The sequence below is a fragment of the Equus quagga genome, chromosome 22 (assembly GCF_021613505.1).
Source record: "Equus quagga isolate Etosha38 chromosome 22, UCLA_HA_Equagga_1.0, whole genome shotgun sequence".
NCBI classification, from domain to species: Eukaryota; Metazoa; Chordata; class Mammalia; order Perissodactyla; family Equidae; genus Equus; species Equus quagga.
The window spans coordinates 19,702,976-19,721,444 of record NC_060288.1 but is presented as its reverse complement, the minus strand read 5'-3'; the positions used below and the strand labels follow the sequence as shown (position 1 = coordinate 19,721,444).

The 18,469-nt window shown below is 40.0% G+C and overlaps 1 long non-coding RNA gene across 1 annotated transcript in view; it reads right to left on the bottom strand.

Annotated features, from left to right (window-relative positions):
* LOC124231638 (uncharacterized) overlaps positions 1 to 18,469 on the bottom strand; it is a 26,475-nt gene extending 8,006 nt beyond the window's left edge. Inside the window, exons 1-3 of the long non-coding RNA XR_006886629.1 lie at positions 18,371 to 18,469; positions 8,076 to 8,177; positions 3,837 to 3,902 (exon numbers count right to left, since the gene is read on the bottom strand). This is a non-coding gene — a long non-coding RNA (uncharacterized LOC124231638). The remainder of the gene's footprint in view (positions 1 to 3,836; positions 3,903 to 8,075; positions 8,178 to 18,370) is intronic.

Sequence of the window (18,469 nt, the reverse complement as noted above, 5' to 3'; positions counted from 1 at the left end):
AACTTTAAATACCACTCATCTACACACAAAAGAAAGGAACCTATAGATACCAAACAAAGGGAAAGCAGGACTCCTCAGGGGCAAATGAGTAGCAAAGCTGGCTGAAAGTTTCTGCTGAATCCTGCAGACTTTGAGCTTTTGTTTTGACAAGTTCCCAGTGTGGGAGGGAAGAGCCTGGACTCAGCCAGGGGGGAAACTATGACCACAAAGGGCTATACCTTCAGGGGAACAGTGAAGGAGAAATAAATCTTATTGCACAGAAGGGGATAATGAAGAAATGTTTTGTCTTCTTCTTGGCACTGAGTGGAGGGGAAGGGAAAAAAGTCTTCCCTGGGATGTAACCACAAGCTACCTTCAAGTGGGTTTGTGACCCAAAATCACATTACCTCTGATTTAAAAAGATAAAAAAAACTCAAGGAGAGAATTCAATTTAAAATTGCCTCAATTGGTTCTGCTTTTCTGACCTTAAAATAAATCCTACCAAAAAAATTTTAAAGGTAATAAGCAGCTCATAATCAAAACTAAAAATACACACAGAAACAAGGCACCACTAGTGAGAACCAGGAGAAATAAAAAATAAAACATGTTAAATGTGGAATATTAAAATTACTTCATATGTTTAAAGAAAGAAAACTTAAGCTGGGATATAGACAGGAAATATGAGATTATAAAAAGACTAGGCAGATTTTAATGAAAAAATAAGAACTTCAAAAAATAATTAAAAATTCAATGGATGGATTAAACATAAGATTAAACACAGCCAAAGAAAGAATTAATGACCTAGAAGATATCTGAATTAATGATCCCAAACACAGCTCACAGAGACAAGGAGATGGAATATACGATGAAATAAAGGTCAAGAGACACAGAGAACATGATGAGAATGTCTAATATATGCCCAACTGAAGTAGAAAAAGGAGATAATAAAACAGTGGGAAAGAGGTAATAGTGGTAACAACCGAGAGTTGTTCAGACATCAGATCTTGGAATCCCAGCGAATCCCAAGTATGATAAGCAAAAATATACACAAACACCTTATGGTGAAACTGCAGAGCTACATAGAAAAAGTTTCATCTTAAAAGCATCCAGAAAGAGTGATTACACGCAAAAATACAGCAATTCAGCTGATTGCTGGCTTCTCACCAGCAGCTATGAAGCCAAAAGAGTATCTTCCATGAGCTGAGAGAAAACAATTGTCAACCTAGAATGCTACATAGTCATGTGCTGCATAATGACATTTCAGTCAACAACAGACCACCTATATGATGGTGGTCCCATAAAATTAGTACCATATAGCCTAGGTGTGTAGTAGGCTATACCATCCAAGTGTGTTAAGTATACTCTATGATGTTTGCACAATTACAAAATTGCCTGATGACACATTTCTCATAATGTATCCCCACTGTTAAGTGACTCATGACTGTACTCTGTGAAACTATCTTTCAAGAGTAAGACAAAAGGGGGCCAGCCCAGTGGCGTAGTGCTTAAGTTCACACGCTCCACTTCGGTGGCCCGGGGTTTGCAGGTTCAGATCCTGGGCATGGACCTGCACACCACTCATCAAGCCATGCTGTGGCAGCACCCCACGTATAAAATAGAGGAAGATTGCTACAGATGTTAGCCCAGTGACAATCTTCCTCAAGCAAAAAGAGGAAGATTGGCAACAGATGTTAGCCCAGGGCCAATCTTCCTCACCAAAAAAAAAAAAAAAAGACAGCACTAAGGCAAAATAAACACATTGTTGACAGATAAAAATTGACAGAGTTTATCACCAATAGATCATCATTAAAAGAAATTATAAAAGATAAAGTCTCAGCAGAGGAAAAATGATCCCAGAGGGAAGGTCAGAGATGCAAGAAGAAATGTTAAGCAAAGATATTGAAAATAATAGGCAAAGCTAGGCAAAACTGACTGTATACAAAAGAATAATAATAATGCTTAATTTGTACAAGGGATGTTAAAACAAAAATAACATAATTGGTAGGTGTTGAGGGGGGGTGGGTGTTGAACTTAAACCATTACAAGGTCTTCAATTTGTTCAAGGAGAGAAAAAATGTTGGTTAACTTTAGACTCTGTTAAGTAGGCAAATTAAAATATTTAGGGTAACCACTTAAAGAAGAGACAAAGAGCATACATCATCCAACGAGGAGAGGGAAAAATATTAACCCAAAGACAGCAAAACAGAAGAAGAAAAAATAGGGGGGAATCACATAATATAATGACAGAAATAAATGTAAAATATTAGTCATCATAATGAATGTAAATAAGCCAAGTGCCCCCAAATTTTTTAATTGGATTTTTAAGTATTGAGCAAAAAGTGTTTAAAGAGACATAAGAATTAAGAAAATCAATGAATGGAAAAAAGATATTTTTTAAAAAAGTGTTATAGCTACGTTAGTTACAAATTCAAAACAAAAGGAATTATTGGAAATAAATCAAGTTACCATATAATGATAAAAGAGTCATTTCACTATGAAGATAAAACAATTCTAAACTTCTATGCATCTAATAACCACCTCAAAATATATAAGCAAAAATTGAGAACAACAAGGAGAAACTGGCAAATCTACCATCATGGGATATTTGTAACATACCTCTATCAACAATTAATAAATCGGACAAAACTCAGAGAACTGAATAGCATAATCATAAAGTGTGACCTCAAGGATATGTAAAGAACATTTCACATAAGAGGATTCACATTCTTTTCAGGCACATGGAACATATACAAAACTTGGCTCTATGCTTAGTGATAAAGTTAGCCTCCAAAAATAAAAAAGGAACAACAAAGACCATATATTCTGCAAAATGCAATGAGTTATTTACAAACCATGACAAAAGATAACTTAAAAAGTTAACTGATACTTTGTGAGTAATGCCTCTTATCCACATAGAGTTGCCTCCTTTGAAGTTTATGAAAGAGATCTAATTTCCTTACCATGCTCCGATATACTTACCATAGAAGAACTATAAAGCATGTAGAGAAAATCATCAAAAATGCAAAAACTTGGAATTTATATTAGAGAAATTAATACAGAGCGAAGGAAGATAGAAAGTTCAAGCATACATGAAGTGTTTTTAAGAGAAAAATTTTAAGTTCTACACATTTGGAAAATTGTTTAAACATACATTTTTAAAAGTATAAGTCAAAGAAAAAATAAAATGAAATCTATAATACAAATTATTGTAATGAAAATTCTACATATAAAACATTAGGGAAGTAGCAAAAACAGTAGTTATAAATTTAATTGACTTAGTTACGTTCACATGCTCTGCTTAACTTAGTTAAGCTAATTAAGTGCAGAGCCCTTATGCTTAGAGTAGAAAAAAAAATCTTCCAAATTAATGAGCTAAACATCCAACTTACAAAGTTGGGGAAAAATCGAAATAAATCCAAAGGAAGTAAAAGAAGAAAAAAAAAATAGTAGAAAATATTTAAATAAGAAACAAATTTTTTACAGGATAAACAAAGCCAAAATTTGGTTCTTTGAGGAGACCTGTAAAGTAGACAAATCTCTGGGGAGAACAATCAAGAAATAAAGAGAGGGCATAAACAATTTTGGGGGGATGAAAAGTTGGCCATAACTGCAAATGCCGTGGAGATTAATAACAAGGAATTTCCTGAAAAACGATGTGATCTTCGAAAACGGAGATGAAACTATAATTTCTAAAAAAAAATACATTTTATCAAAACTCAATCAAGAAGAAATTAAAATCCTGGATGGTCTTGTAACCATTCCAGTAAATTAAACCAATAAATTAAACATTTCCAGAAAAAAACCACAAGAGAAGCGAGTTCTACCAGTATTCAAGGAATAGATAAACCCAAACTTACACAAACTCTTTCGAAGAACAGAACAAAAAAGAAACACTCCTCAATTCATTGTATGTTGGCATAACCCTGAAACCAAAGTAAGAGATAAAATATAAAATGTCTAGACAGGAGAATCACAGGCCAGTCTCACTCATGAACATAAACACAAAATTCCTAAACAGGGGCCCGCCCTGTGGCCGAATGGTTAAGCTCATGTGTTCCGCTTCGGCGGCCCAGGGTTTTGCCAGTTCAGATCCTGGGCTCAGACATGGCACCCCTCATCAGGCCATGCTGAGGCGGCATCCCACATGCCACAACTAGAAGGACCCACAACTAAAATATACAACTACGTACTGGGGGCATTTGGGAGAAAAAGCAGAAAAGAAAAAAAAAGATTGGGAACAGTTGTCAGCTCAGGTGCCAATCTTTAATAAAAAAAAAAAATTCCTAAACAAAATATTAGCAAACCAAATCCCACAAAGTATAAAAAATATAATAAGCCCTGACCTATTCAGGTTACACCAACAGTACAAGTTTCATTTATATTATTTTAATATTAATTGATTTATATCATCATATTAACACTTTAAAAGAACCAAACCATATGATCACCTCCATAGAAAAGAAAAAATTCCTTAATTAAATTCAACATCCACTAACGATTTTTTTTCTTTTAAGATTTTATTTTTCCTTTTTCTCCCCAAAGCCCCCCAGGAACACAGTTGTGTATTTTTAGTTGTGGGTCCTTCTAGTTGTGGCATGTGGGATGCCGCCTCAGCATGGCTGATGAGCGGTGCCATGTCAGTGCCCAGGATCTGAACAGGCCAAACCCTGGGCTGCCGAAGCAGAGTGTGCGAACTTAAGCACCTTGCCACAGGGCCTGCCCCTCCACTAATGATTTTTTTAAAAAACAAAACAAAACCTAGAACTAACAGTGTAATTAATTATGAGAAACTGAAAGTCCTTTTAACAGCAAGAACAAAACATGGATGCCCTAACATCCTTCTATTCATCATTTTACTGCGGATTCTGAAAAATACAAAAAGGTAATATGAAATATAAAGTATAAGATTTGAAAAGGAAGAAGCAAAGATATTGTTTACAGATAATATGACTGTCTATGTAGAAACCATGAAAGAATCTACAGATAATTTTTTAAAAATTAATCAGAAAATTTACCAAGGCTACTAGATACAAAATAAATATACAAACATTAACTGCATTGCTATATATACCAGCAAAATTTTAACATTTTTAAAAATATTTTATTTTTTTAACATTTGTATGTTTCAAAAGATATAATTTACAATAGCATCAAAAATATGAAGGATTTCAAAATAAATATTTGGTAGCAAAGATATGCAAACTCTTTATGTAGAAAATTATAAAACTTTTTTGAAAGACTTTATAGAAGACCTTAATAACTGGAGAGATACACTGTGTTCTTAGATAGGAAGACTCAACATTGTTAAAGATATCAATTCTTAGATCTATAAGCATTACCTAAATTTATATGGAAGAGCAAATACCCAAGAGTAACCTATACATTCCTGATGAACAAGGGAGGTTCTTTCTTCTCTACTAGATATTATGACATAATAAGCCAGAGTAATTAAGATAATGTGGTATTGACACAGAAATAGACCAGTGCAACAGAAAAAACATCCAGAAATAGACCCACCTATACATAGGAACTTGATTTTTTTTTTTTTTCAAGGAAGATCAGCCCTGAGCTAACATCTGCTGCCAATCCTCCTCTTTTTGCTGAGGAAGACTGGCCCTGAGCTAACATCCATGTCATCTTTCTCTACTTTATATGTGGGACGCCTGCCACAGCATGGCTTGCCGACTGATGCCATGTCCCCACCCAGGATCTGAACTGGTGAACCCCAGGCTGCGGAAGCAGAATGTGCAAACTTAACCGCTGTGCGAACTTAACCGCTGTGCCACCCAGCCGGCCCGGAACTTGATTTTTGGTGGAGCGCACACTGCAGATCAGAGGAGGGGGTGAGGGAGAGAGGAAGGATTATTAAAAAACGGTACTGGAGCAACTGACTATTTTTACAGAAAAAACATTAATTCTGAGCAGATCAAAAACTTAAAGACAAAACTACAACAATTTTAGTAGTCAAAATAGAAAAAAAAATATTACTTGGATTAATTTAAGAAGACAAAATAAGTGCTAAATTCACCTGTATTAAAATGAAGAATATCTAGTCATCAAAACACACAATGAGAGAATTAAAACATAAGCTGCATTCTGGAGGAAGATATTTGTTTAACTAATCCTGATTAAGGGTTAGTATTTATGATATATAAAGAACAACTGTGAATGAATTAAAAAGAAAAAAAGCCCAATTTTTAAAAAATAGGCAAAAGACACAAACAGGTGATAAAAGAAAGAGAAAAGAACGAGGCCAGAGTCGATGTGACAGTTACCATGACTACCTGAAGGCTGAGCTATGGACAGAAGTAAATTACATTTTAACCTTGACTGTCACCAGATGGCCAGAGAACAATGCAGTAGTTTTTCCCGGTAGTTAGGACATCTAGAAAGCCCAGGAGAGGGGCTCATCTATCAACTAGCAGGTTGAGGTGTACTTCCGCAGTTTGCCAACCTGTTTATAAAGCCTCGCTTTTCTCTCTCTCTTTCTTTTTTTTTAACATTGGCACCTGAGCTACAACTGTTGCCAATCTTTTTTTTTTTTCCTGCTTTTTCTCCCCAAATCCCCCCAGTACATAGTTGTATATTTTAGTTGTGGGTCCTTCTAGTTGTGGCATGTGGGATGCCGCCTCAGCATGGCCTGATGAGTGGCGCTAGGTCCGTGCCCAGGATCCAAACCAGGGAAACCCTGGGCCCCGAAGCGGAGTGCGCGAACTTAACCACTCGGCCACGGGGCGGCCCCCTCTCTTTTTTTTTTTCTTCTTTTCTTCTTTTTTTCATCCTCCATTTTCCTTAAAACTTTATTTTTGCCTTGTAAAGCTGCTCATGTCAGTTAACACAGGTATGACATAGCCTGAATGTTCGTGTCCCCCCAAAATTCATACATCGAAACCTAATTCCCAGTATTAGGAGGTGAGGCTTTGGGGAGGCGCTTAGGTCATGAGGGCTCCACTATGAGGATTAGCGTCTGGGTAAGGGGGACCCCAGAGAGAACCCTCACCCTTTCCACCATGAGAGATTACAGCGAAAAGACAGCGGTCTATGAACCAGGAAGCAGGCTCGGAGCAGACGGCAGATGTGCGGGCACTTTGAGCTTAGACTTCCCAGCCTCGAGAACTGTGGGAAATACATTTCTATCTATGGGAGTTTGTTACATTAGCCCAAGGCAACTAAGATAAGGAAACACAAAAGCTCCTAAATACATGAGAAAATAGCCGTATCAGCAGTGGGGTACTGGTAATCTTTGATAACGGGCTCTCCAGCAGGGAAAGCCCAGATGTGTAGTGTTTTCTGATTTCCATGGGGCAAACATGACACGGTGATTCAAACTACCAATGTGATGTCACTGAACGCAGTCACAGTGTGATGTCACTGGCTTGTGGGCACCAACTCTAGCACACCACTGCATTAGCAATCAGGGAGCTGCAAGATAAATCTACCGTGAGACAGCGTTCTCAGCCGCCAGACTGGTAAACATGTCAGTCAGGTAATACCAGAGTTGGCAAGAATACAAAACAGTAGGAATTCTCATGTACTGCTGGTGGCAGTAAATCAGAATAATCACCTTGGCTGAAATTATGCAAATCCTACAACTCACAGATTCCACTCCTTCAGACCTTTGTATTTAAGACACAGACTCAATACTAGTGGCCGAGAGTAGATTTGGTCTTTTTCTACATAATCCTGATAAAATAAAGTATAAGATTGTGGTTGGGGGTTGGCCCGGTGGTGCAGCGGTTAAGTTTGCATGCTCCGTTTCGGCAGCCCCCGGTTTGCCAGTTTGGATCCTGGGTGCGGACATGGCACTGCTTGGCAAGCCATGCTGTGGTAGGCGTCCCACATATAAAGTAGAGGAAGATGGGCATGGATGTTAGCTCAGGGCCAGTCTTCCTCAGCAAAAAGAGGAGGCTTGGCAGCAGATGTTAGCTCAGGGCTGATCTTCATCAAAAGAAAAAAAAAAGATTGTGGTTGGTTTGATTGTGCTTCCTGTATCTTTGCTAGAACCAAAAAAAAACCCCTAAAACTTCAGAGTCTGGAGAATCTCTATTCTTATCTGAGAGATACTCAGATAAAAGCCTGACCCCAAGATGTCTCACCTTAGGTCCTTGACCCAGTCCTCCTTCAAGTTCACACTCCTTCCAACACCAATCACAAATTGGAGACTTTCTACAGAAGGCTGGAGACTGTGGATAATATTTCTGTGTGTATGAAGGGAGCAAGAGAGAGAGAAAATGAAAGAAGTGTGGTTGAGAAAAGAGGAGAAAAGAAGGATGGGCTTGTAGAACCCCTGCTAGAACTCGATGCATTTTCCCTCAGAGCACTGTTACTTAGGTTAGGATCCTGGATTCTACAAGTAATCAATCAACTAATCATATACTTATTACAGACCAACACTATGTTAGGCATCGTGCTAGATATTGCAGATAATAGTGATAAACAATATAGACCCCTGTCTTGATAAAGTTTGCAAATTATTAAGGAAGGCAGACTTTAAACAAATAATAAGTAATTAATCAAATAATTTTTTTTAAAGATTTTATTTTTTTCCTTTTTCTCCCCAAAGCCCCCCAGTACATAGTTGTATATTCTTCGTTGTGGGTCCTTCTAGTTGTGGCATGTGGGACGCTGCCTCAGCGTGGTTTGATGAGCAGTGCCATGTCCGCGCCCAGGATTCGAACCAACGAAACACTGGGCCGCCTGCAGCAGAGCGCGTGAACTTAACCACTCAGCCACGGGGCCAGCCCCTTAATCAAATAATTTTAAGTGCAAAGTACTGATAAGGAAAAGTCTAGGATATGTGAGAACTGATTAATAGGGTGACCAAACTCTGTTTGGAAGGACGTAGGTCACGGAGGGCTTCTCTAAGGAGGACATAAGTTAAGCTGACCTCTGAAGGATGAGTAAGAGTTTTATGTGTGAAAGCGTGCCTGGAAGAGAATATTTCACGCACAGGAACCCAGTGAGCAGAAACATTGAGGCAGGAGAGAGGATGGAAGAATTGCTTTGGCTGAAAGGGGATGACTGAGGGAGAGTGATGAGCAACAAAGCCAGAGAGGCAGTTAGTAGCAATCCAGCCTCAGAGCAGAGCATTCTGACCATGTTAAGAATTCTGGACTTGACTGTGAGGGTGATGGGAAGTCATTGAAAGATATTAAGCAGGGAAGTGAGATTATTAAATTTGCATTTTTTTGAGATTTGAGAATTGTTTAAAACATAATTAACTATCTTAATTAAGAGTACGTGCAGGAGATAGGGAAAAAGAGGAGTCAAGAGCAACTCCTAAGTTTTCGGCTTGAGCGCGAGTGTGGGTGGGGAAGCCAGTTACTGAGATGGGGGGGAAAGGGCAGATTTGGAGGAAGAACTAACGAGCTCCAGTTCTGACTTGTCATGAGGTGTTGATGAAACACCATGGGGAGATATCAGATATCGGATGGGAGGGAATGAGATCACCTTGGGAGATGGTGTAGAGTAAGACAAGCAGACAGAATGGACCTAGGATTTCCAACACAAGAGTAGGTTAGTACAGAAGGAGCCGACAAAAGACAGGAGAGGAAATCAAGGAAGGATTCGGAAAGCCAGTAGAATGTAGTATAACGGAAGCCGTAAAACGGGAACTTTTTAAGGAAGAGGGAGTGGTCAGTGTTATCTAATATACTGAAAGATGTAGTGAAATGAAATTCTTTTGCATTCCAGAGTTCATTGAGCACCTCAGTAAGAGCATTCTTGGTAGACTGGTTGGGTCGATATCCAGACTAGGAAGTGTTGGTGGGTGAGTGAGCAGTGAGGAGATAGATATAACAAACTGGGTTCCACACTTTTTAATTTAAAGGAACTGATAAATGCAAAAGATTTTTATATTATGTAGACAGCATCAGCAAGTTTTTGTTTTGCCAAACAAAAATATTTTTAAAATTCTACCAACTAGTACCATAATTTTATAAAAGAGCATTAAATTTCCAAAAAAAAGTAGGAAGGATATAATATCAAAATAAAGTACAGTCCTCAGGAGAAGACCCTTGGCACCCTCCATCTGACGTATACATCTCTAACTTGCTAAATGGGCAGACACGGACAACATTAACTGTTTCTTCTTTTACCACAGATGCATCAAAATCTCCTGATGATCGGAAACTGGTCCGTGGATGAGTGTTGGGGAACTTCAAGAGTAGGACTCTTTTGAGGACTTTGGCTCCCAACAGAGGAGAGGGAAGTTAGCAAGAGGAACCAAGGGAGACTTTTTTTTCTTTACATGGAAGAGACTTGAGTATGCTAATGTCAAGAAGAAGCCAATAGAGAAGAAGAGGTTGAAGATGCAGCAGAGAGAAGGCATAATTTATGGCATAGTATTCCTGAAAGGGAGTAGAGGCGAGAGCCCAGAAGACACATGGAAAGACTGGATTTAAACAGGAGGGACAACATCACCATTGTAACAGGAGAGGAGTAGAATGGATGGGGATGGGTGTGGATCCGTATGTAGATTTGGCGGCAGAGAACTGAGGCAATTCCCTTCTGAAATTTATATTTTCTCCATGAAGATGTAGACAAGATAATCTAAGAGTAATTGAAGAAATAGTAAATGATCAAAGTTTCGAGAAGAGGATTTGAAAGAATTGTTAAGGGAGAGAGAAAAAGCATGAGAATCACAGATTTGCTACATAGTATTGAGGGCCCAGTAGATTTTTTGGTTGTGCATTTATAATAATATCTAATCTACTGAGCAGAACTCAGCAGCCCAGGTGCAAGTATGTAGAAGATATAGGTAGTTGTATTCATCCAGGGTTGGAGTTTTACAGGATGAGCAATGAAATGACAAAAATCGAGAATGTTCAACATATTGGCAAGTGAATGGTTGAAATGATGGTCCATGGAATCTAGATGGAGAGAAGAGGATAGCAAGAAAACAGGGAGGCTGATGGAGAGGTAGAAGGCAGATAGGCTCATGCAAGCAGAAAGACCCAACAAGGAACAGGTGTAATTGAGCGAACAATCTAGAAAGCTAGGAGGTCTATCTAGACTAGAAAAGCTGTTTGTGTATAAGATAGGTATCTTCCATTGTAGGCCTCGCTTTTAATAGAATACTTTACATCAGAATTATATGACTTACATAAGGTCTTGTGATCTGGCCTGGGAATTTAGCATGGTGATTAAGGACATGGCTTGGAATCAGAAAACCTAAGCATAGTTACATCATCTAAGTCTCATATTTCTCACCCAAAAGACAGGGACAACAATAGCACTTACTTCATATTTGTATGGAAAATGCATGTTGATTTCCAAACATCCAACTTAAAAACTTCTTGAAAACAATCCATTTGTAACTTGGTGATTCTTTATATTATTTTAGACACTATTTGGTATATGATGGTAATACAGTTCCTTTATTTAATTTATTCAATAAATATTTGTTATTGAGCACTATTACATACCAGACACTGATCTAGGTGTTGAGAATAAGCAGTAAACAAAACAAAATCCCTGTCCTTATGGAGCTTGCATTCTGATCAGGAGACAGATGTTAAACAATTAAAAAAGAAAATACATATTATGTCAGGTGGTGATGATGTTCCGAATCAGGTCAAGTGGGGAAAGGCAGATAAGGAGTACCCGTGGAGTCCTACATTATATACAATGCTGTAGGAAAGCCTCTCTAATAAGGAGCTATTTGAGCATTTGAGTGAGCCACAGAGATATCTGAGAAAGAAGATTCCAGACAGAGGAAGCAGTCAGTACGAAGTTCCTCAGGTAGGGCATCCTTGGCATGTTTGAAGTCCATAAAGAAGACCAATGTGGCCGAAGCATCCTGAGAAAAGGCGAAGCTGGTAGCATATGAGATCAGAGAAGTAGCAGGAGGCCAGCCAGATCATGAGTGGCCTTGTAGGCCATGATAAGAACGTTGGTTTCATTCTGAGTGAGGTGGGAAGTCACTGGAGGGTTTGGGGAGAGGAGTGAGACGTGATTCAATTTATGTGGAGATTAGACAGGTGATGGGAAAACGCAAGGATAAGAATTACAAGGCTATTGCAATAATCCAGATGAGAGGAAGCTGTACGTGGTAAGTAGAAGTGGTAAGAAGTGATTAGATTCTGCATATATTTTGAAGACAGAGCCAATAGGATTTGCTGGTACACTGAGTGTATGGTAAGAAAGAGAAAAGTCAAAGGTAACTATAAGATCTTTGGCCTAAATAAACTAGAAAATGGAATTGCCATTTTCTGAGATGGGTAAGATTGAGGAAGGGACAGTGTATATTGGGACAGAGAAAATAAAGAGTTCATGTTTCGACATGATAAGTTTAAGACGCCTATTAGATCTCCAAAGTAGAGGATGTTGAGAAGACAGTTATAAATGTCTGAGTTTGGGGGACAGGTTTGAGCTAGTGACATGTTTGAGTCATCTATAGAGAAGGCATTAATGTCATGAGATTGGGTGAGATCACATAAGGGCTGAGATACAGATAGAAGAAAAAGTCATCTGAAGACTGAGCTCTGGGTCACCCCTACATCTAGAGGTCAGTTGGTGAGGAGAAACCAACAGAGGATATTCAAGATGTGGGCAGCAAGGAAGAGAAGAATCAAAAGAGAGTGGCATCCACAGGCAAAATGAAGGAAATGTTTCAATGTCTAAGATACGACCCTGGAATTGGGTATTTGCTGTAAAATAGAGGCCAAGAGCATTGCAAGAGGTCAAGAAAACAGAATATTGGAAGGATTTGTCTTCGCGGCTATTGCAATCACCAAGAATGTTGACAGGAATCATGTTAGGAAGAGTGACAGTGAGCCAGATATGAAAAATCTTCAAGGAGGAGGGGAAGCAGGAGCCACCAGGGGTCTAAAGTGTGATGGCACCAGCTTCCAAGTCAAATAACTGTGAATGTTTTGGGTGTTGGTAACATTAGTTTGGCTCTATGAAAGTGTTGATATTCAACTGCTTTTTTCACCTACAAAAATGAAAATTTCATATGGTTGTACCTATTATAACTGAACATATATAAAACATGTTTCACTTGTAGCTGGCTTCATAAGTTGATATATATTTATGTTAGTGCTGTTTTCTTTTCAGTTGTAAAGTCCCAGAGATCAGCAATTCGTATTTTACTGTGTGTGCCTTTCATAGCACCTAGTGATCTGCTTGGAAGTACCAACTAATTGGTCATTTAGGGCTTTTTAGACATATATTACTATAATTGCTGTCGCTGACTTCTGTCATCATTTCAGGGCGATAATCGTTCTCACCTTTCTGAGTTGGGAAACAATTGAGAAATACATACAGGCATCAGCTGGAGATCAGTATCAGCTTTATTGCTGAATAAGCTGCAACAGAGAAGACAGCTTGGACCTGAGGCCAAGGTGGGATCCCAACACCTCCTCTGGAAAGAATTGATGCACTCAGTCACCTCACAAATGCACACTGCTTCCCCGGTACACAGCCAGTCTCTAAGGTGAGGGGGAGTAAACTGAGGGCAGGGTGAGGCTGGGCTGGGGGGCAGCCGATGCAAGTATTTACAAAAGGCTCCATTCCTTGTTTACCTTCTCTCCCCATCTCCCAGAGCCAGCCTTTCAAGATGCTTTCTTCAGGTCTTCACAGCCACCAGGTTAACACAGTGTTCGAAAGACTTGTTGGAGAGGTGCCAACTCTGGAAGATGTGGTCGAAGGCAGCAACTACGACCCCTTCCACGCTTGTTGTCCAGGGCTTGCTGCAGTGAGCTTACCACCGTGGGCAGGCAGGTCTGAATGAGAGCGCCAGAGAGGCCAGGCCACACATGCGCAGTGACCCTTCCAGCCATTTACCAATTAGGTAAGGCACTCCTCCCCTAGGGAGACATGAATTGAGGGGATCGGAGAGAAAGCTGGACGTTTTCTCCCAAAAACGTCTGAGGGTAGATCCAGTTTTTGTGAGGCCTGAAGCTTCTACAGTTTGGATGGTCCTCTTTAATGAAAAGAATACAAAATTACAAGTATAAAATGAGGTAGAAGGCTTGGAAGAGGCCTGAGCAAGCGAAGGTCCTGAGACTTAAGCGCTCCAGCTTTGCAATACAACCTCCTCCACTCTTGAGAAGGCAGAAATACCTATTTTAATGGGTACATCAGTTAGGATACTCTCAGATGCAATAATTCACTTTGGAGGCAAACCAACCTGAATTGGCTTAAATAATAAAGAGCAGCGGCTCACATTAATGAAGAGTCCAGTTCTTGGACAGGCTCCACGGTTAGTTCACCTAGCTTAACAAGGCCCTAACAACCTGGTTTCCTTTAATCTCTCCTCTGTGCTGTCCACAGTATCTATTCATCCTCAGGCAGCTCCCTTCAAGGTTACAGCATGAATGCCAGCAGCAACGGGAACTACTAGCTTACTCTTCCCTGTTAGAAGAGAAAGGACCATTGCCTTGAGCTTCAAACCATGGCCCGGTGGACTCAAGAGTCTGAGTGACTAAGGCTTTCAGGAGCCAAGCACTGTGGCATGAGGCGTAGGGTAACCTTGAATGTCAGGTCGACCAGGGCCCACCTCCAGAGATAAGGCTAAGGACAAGGATATGGCTCATCCAGATCACGTGGCGGGTCCATAATGGAGGAGTGGAATTGAGGTTGGTCAATCACCCACAACATTAAACCAGAGGTCGTTAGAGAATAAAATAATGAGCCGAATATATTGAAAGTTTTCAAGATGTTCATTCAATTTACATTTTCCCCTCCATCTTCATTTTTCTCTACCATAGGCTGAAAGCCCCAGGTGGGCAGGTATCATGTGTTCACTAGTTGCCCAGCACCTAGAGGAAGTGCTCAAAACTGACTGAGAGGGGCCGGCCGGGTGGCGCAGCAGTTGAGTGCTCACGTTCTGCTTCTGCGGCCCAGGGTTCACCTGTTCAAGTCCCGGGTGCGGACACAGCACCGTTTGGCAAGCCATGCTGTGGGAGGTGTCCCACATATAAAGTAGAGGAAGATGGGCACGGATGTTAGCTCAGGGCCAGTCTTCCTCAGCAAAAAGAGGATTGGCAGCAGATGTGAGCTCAGGGCTAATCTTCCTCAAAAAAAAAAAACAAAAACAGAGAATGCATGAATTTACTAGAAACCTATGAGAAACAACTGGTTGGAGCATTAAATAGGTAACTGCAATGGCTGATGTAAAATGGAACTATGCAGGAATATGAAGTCAGAACAACAAAAAGACTTAGACTGGGCTGGCCCCATGGCCAAGTGGTTAAGTTCGCGCGCTCTGCTTCCGCAGCCCAGGGTTTCGCTGGTTCGGATCCTGGGTGCGGACATGGCACTGCTGGTCAGGCCATATTGAGGTGGCGTCCCACATGCCACAACTAGATGGACCTGAAACTAAAATATACAACTACGTACTGGGGAGATGTGGGGAGAAAAAGCAGACAAAAAAAAAAGACAGAGATTATTGGATTCGAGCTGAACTGACAATTTTCAGGTCAGACCATGTCTTACCAAAGAAAGTGGAAACAAGACAAAATGGTTTTCCTTTTAAGTAGCTCTTCAAACTCTAACATGGCTGAGGTGTCACAGATTCAATAAGACATAAAAAATGCTTCACAAAGAAACAGTAAGATACATGAAAAGTGAAGGATAATTAAGATAACTATTTTATTTTGCCATTATATGGGGGGGGCAATTAGGTTAAATGAGAGCACTAAACTTATTGTTGCCTAATGGAATACGTTGAGCCAAAGGTAAGGATTTAACATATTTTTCTATGTAAAAGTAAAATAGAAAGCAAGTCATCATTCTTAGTGTGATAAAGCTACTGGAGAAAAAGAATCACATAATTTTGCATGACTTCTGATTTTCCATTTGTTTCAACTTTTATTTTCTACATTCCTTCCTGAAAAGAAGGACAAAAATCTAAATTTTGAAACTCAGATCACATTTTAAATATACTTAAACTTTTTTTTAATTAAACAACTCATTGGTAAGTCCTTCTAGTAAAATGTTTATTTTTCAAACAGACATTATCTCCATGTTTCTTGATCTTCTAATACAAATTTTTGAATATCTAGCTTTATTAAATCAAATCACACTTGTTCACACCTGTGATGTGGTTTGATGTGCGGTAGATTACATTTAGGGTGGGGTGGTTAGGTTGCAATGATTTTAAATCATGGGCTCCATCTCAGGAATCCAGCAATGTTAGGTAAGAGATTAGAAAAGGTCCATAGCTTGCCAAGAACTTCAGCTATTCTGATAAACAATTTGATTACTGATGCTGACTCTTGCACACTGTACTAAACAGGTTACCCAGGTCTTAAACTTGATGCTGGCTGTGAAGATAGTATGTGCACCACCCTTCCCACAGACAGTAATTCATTTGTACATTTCAATACCATTTTCTGTGTATAAGGAAAAAACAGGCATAAAATGGTACAACTTTAGGGAAGTCGATTTAAATTTCTAATTTGTCTGAAAATAGAATCAATAATATATATATATAATAGATATTTGAAAGTTAAACACAAAATTACATGAAAATTGTGCCTAAGAATATTATGCCAATTGACGGAAGTTTTATGCTTAAAGGCTCTGATTTGGCCAGACCACCTAGCCACCAATGAATATCCCCTCACAGGGAAAAAATGTGTTTGGTGATATGCTTAAAGTGCCCTCAATAGTATTTAAGGTGAATGATCTTCAAACCAAATAGCTATTTATATACTAAAAGATAGGAATCCTCTACTTCTGACAGACTCATTCTGAGGGGCAAGTGAATTCAACATATTTACAGATTACTCAGTTGCCCAGAGTGAAGCCGAGGCGTTTACAACGGCTGGTAAAGCTCCATAAGATCTGCCCTACCCCCCACCTCTCGGAATCCATCTATTTTTACTCCCTCTTCCTACTGCTCTACCCACAATGACTTTTTCACTGTAGCCAAACATGACAGGCACATTCTCACCTTTAAGTCTTTGTGCCAGCTGCTCCCTCTGCCTAGAAAACTCTTCCCCAGGCATCCACAGAGCTAACTCCCTCACTTCCTTCAAATCGCCACTCAAACTTCACTTTCTCAATAACGCCTATCTTGCCATCTTATTTAACACCGTGACTCTCCCTACTCTTGATCCCCCTCACTCTACTTTTTCTCTATATTTTTCACCTTCTCACCGCCTATATAAATTTTCCTATGTGTGATGTCTATTGTCCATTTCTCATCTAGAATGTAAACCTCACGAGGGAGGAACTTCCTGTCATTTTTGTTCCCCGCCTATCCCCAGTGTCTGGAGAAATGGTTGGCACTTTGAGGGTCGACAGTAAATATTTTTTGAATTATTATTTTTTTAATTCAATTTATTGATGAGAAATATATTCAACCAAATGTTTTATTTATTTTTATTTATTTTTTTGAGGAAGATTAGCCCTGAGCTAACTACTGCCAATCTTCCTCTTTTTGCTGAGGAAGACTGGCCCCGAACTAACATCCACGCCCATCTTCCTCTACTTTATATGTGGGATGCCTACCACAGCATGGCTTTTGCCAAGCAGTGCCATGTCCGCACCCGGCATCCGGGCCAGCGAACCCCCGGCCACTGAGAAGCAGAACGGGCGTACTTAATCGCTGCGCCACCAGGCCGGCCCCAGAATTACTGAACATTTCTATGACCTGCTTGCTCACTGTTGAATCAGCAATCAATTTAATCATGTGATATGTTTCAAAAGTCAAACTTCCTCCTCAAAGAGAGGAACATGGTCCTCTACCAAAAAAAAAAAAAAAAAAAAGGAAACTAGAAAATCCCCAAAACATCAAATTCTTATTTCCCAACCTCCAACAAAAAGAATGTTCGATTTTCCTAAGAAATATACATGGGTAAAATTGCAATTTCACAGACACACACACAAGAAAAAAGAAATGTATGAAGATTTTAGTGATAGCATTCTGAATTTTACTGCAGCATTAAAAAAATGCTCGTTGGGATGTCAAAGAGACTCAACCAGAAAGCGGAACCCAGAGGGTAGGATTTCCTGCTGGAGTTTTAAGTAACTCATCCTTCCAGGGCGCCTGCGTCCACTGAAGACACGAATGCCAAGGGAAAGACATCTGTAAATCTATTTTTCAGGTGCAGGCTAAGTAGACACGGAATACTACCCTCCTCCCAGGTTTCGCTCAGCTCTGTAACCTAATGCCTTTCACGAGTTAGGGGAAAACACACAGCTGCTGGACGGCTGACCCATCAGTGAGGGCAGGTTCGCAGTTCTACCTGGTCCTTCCACCTGTGTCTCAGTGCAGGTGACTGAAACCGAAGTTCTGGGACTTGTCAGCTCTGCGGCGAGAGGCTAAGTGGGTAATTACCAGCCTGGGGTATCCAGGGGGTCAGATCATCCTCCCTCCCGGGCCCTGACACCTGGGCTTGCCCAGCGTCCCCACGGTCAGGATAAGAACCTCACTCACTTCGGGCCTGCTCTCCTCTGGGGGCAAAGATGGGTCGGGGTCGCGTGTCACGCCGCGTTTTCAGAATCTCGAGAGTCGGGTCCATTTCTTGGGCACTTG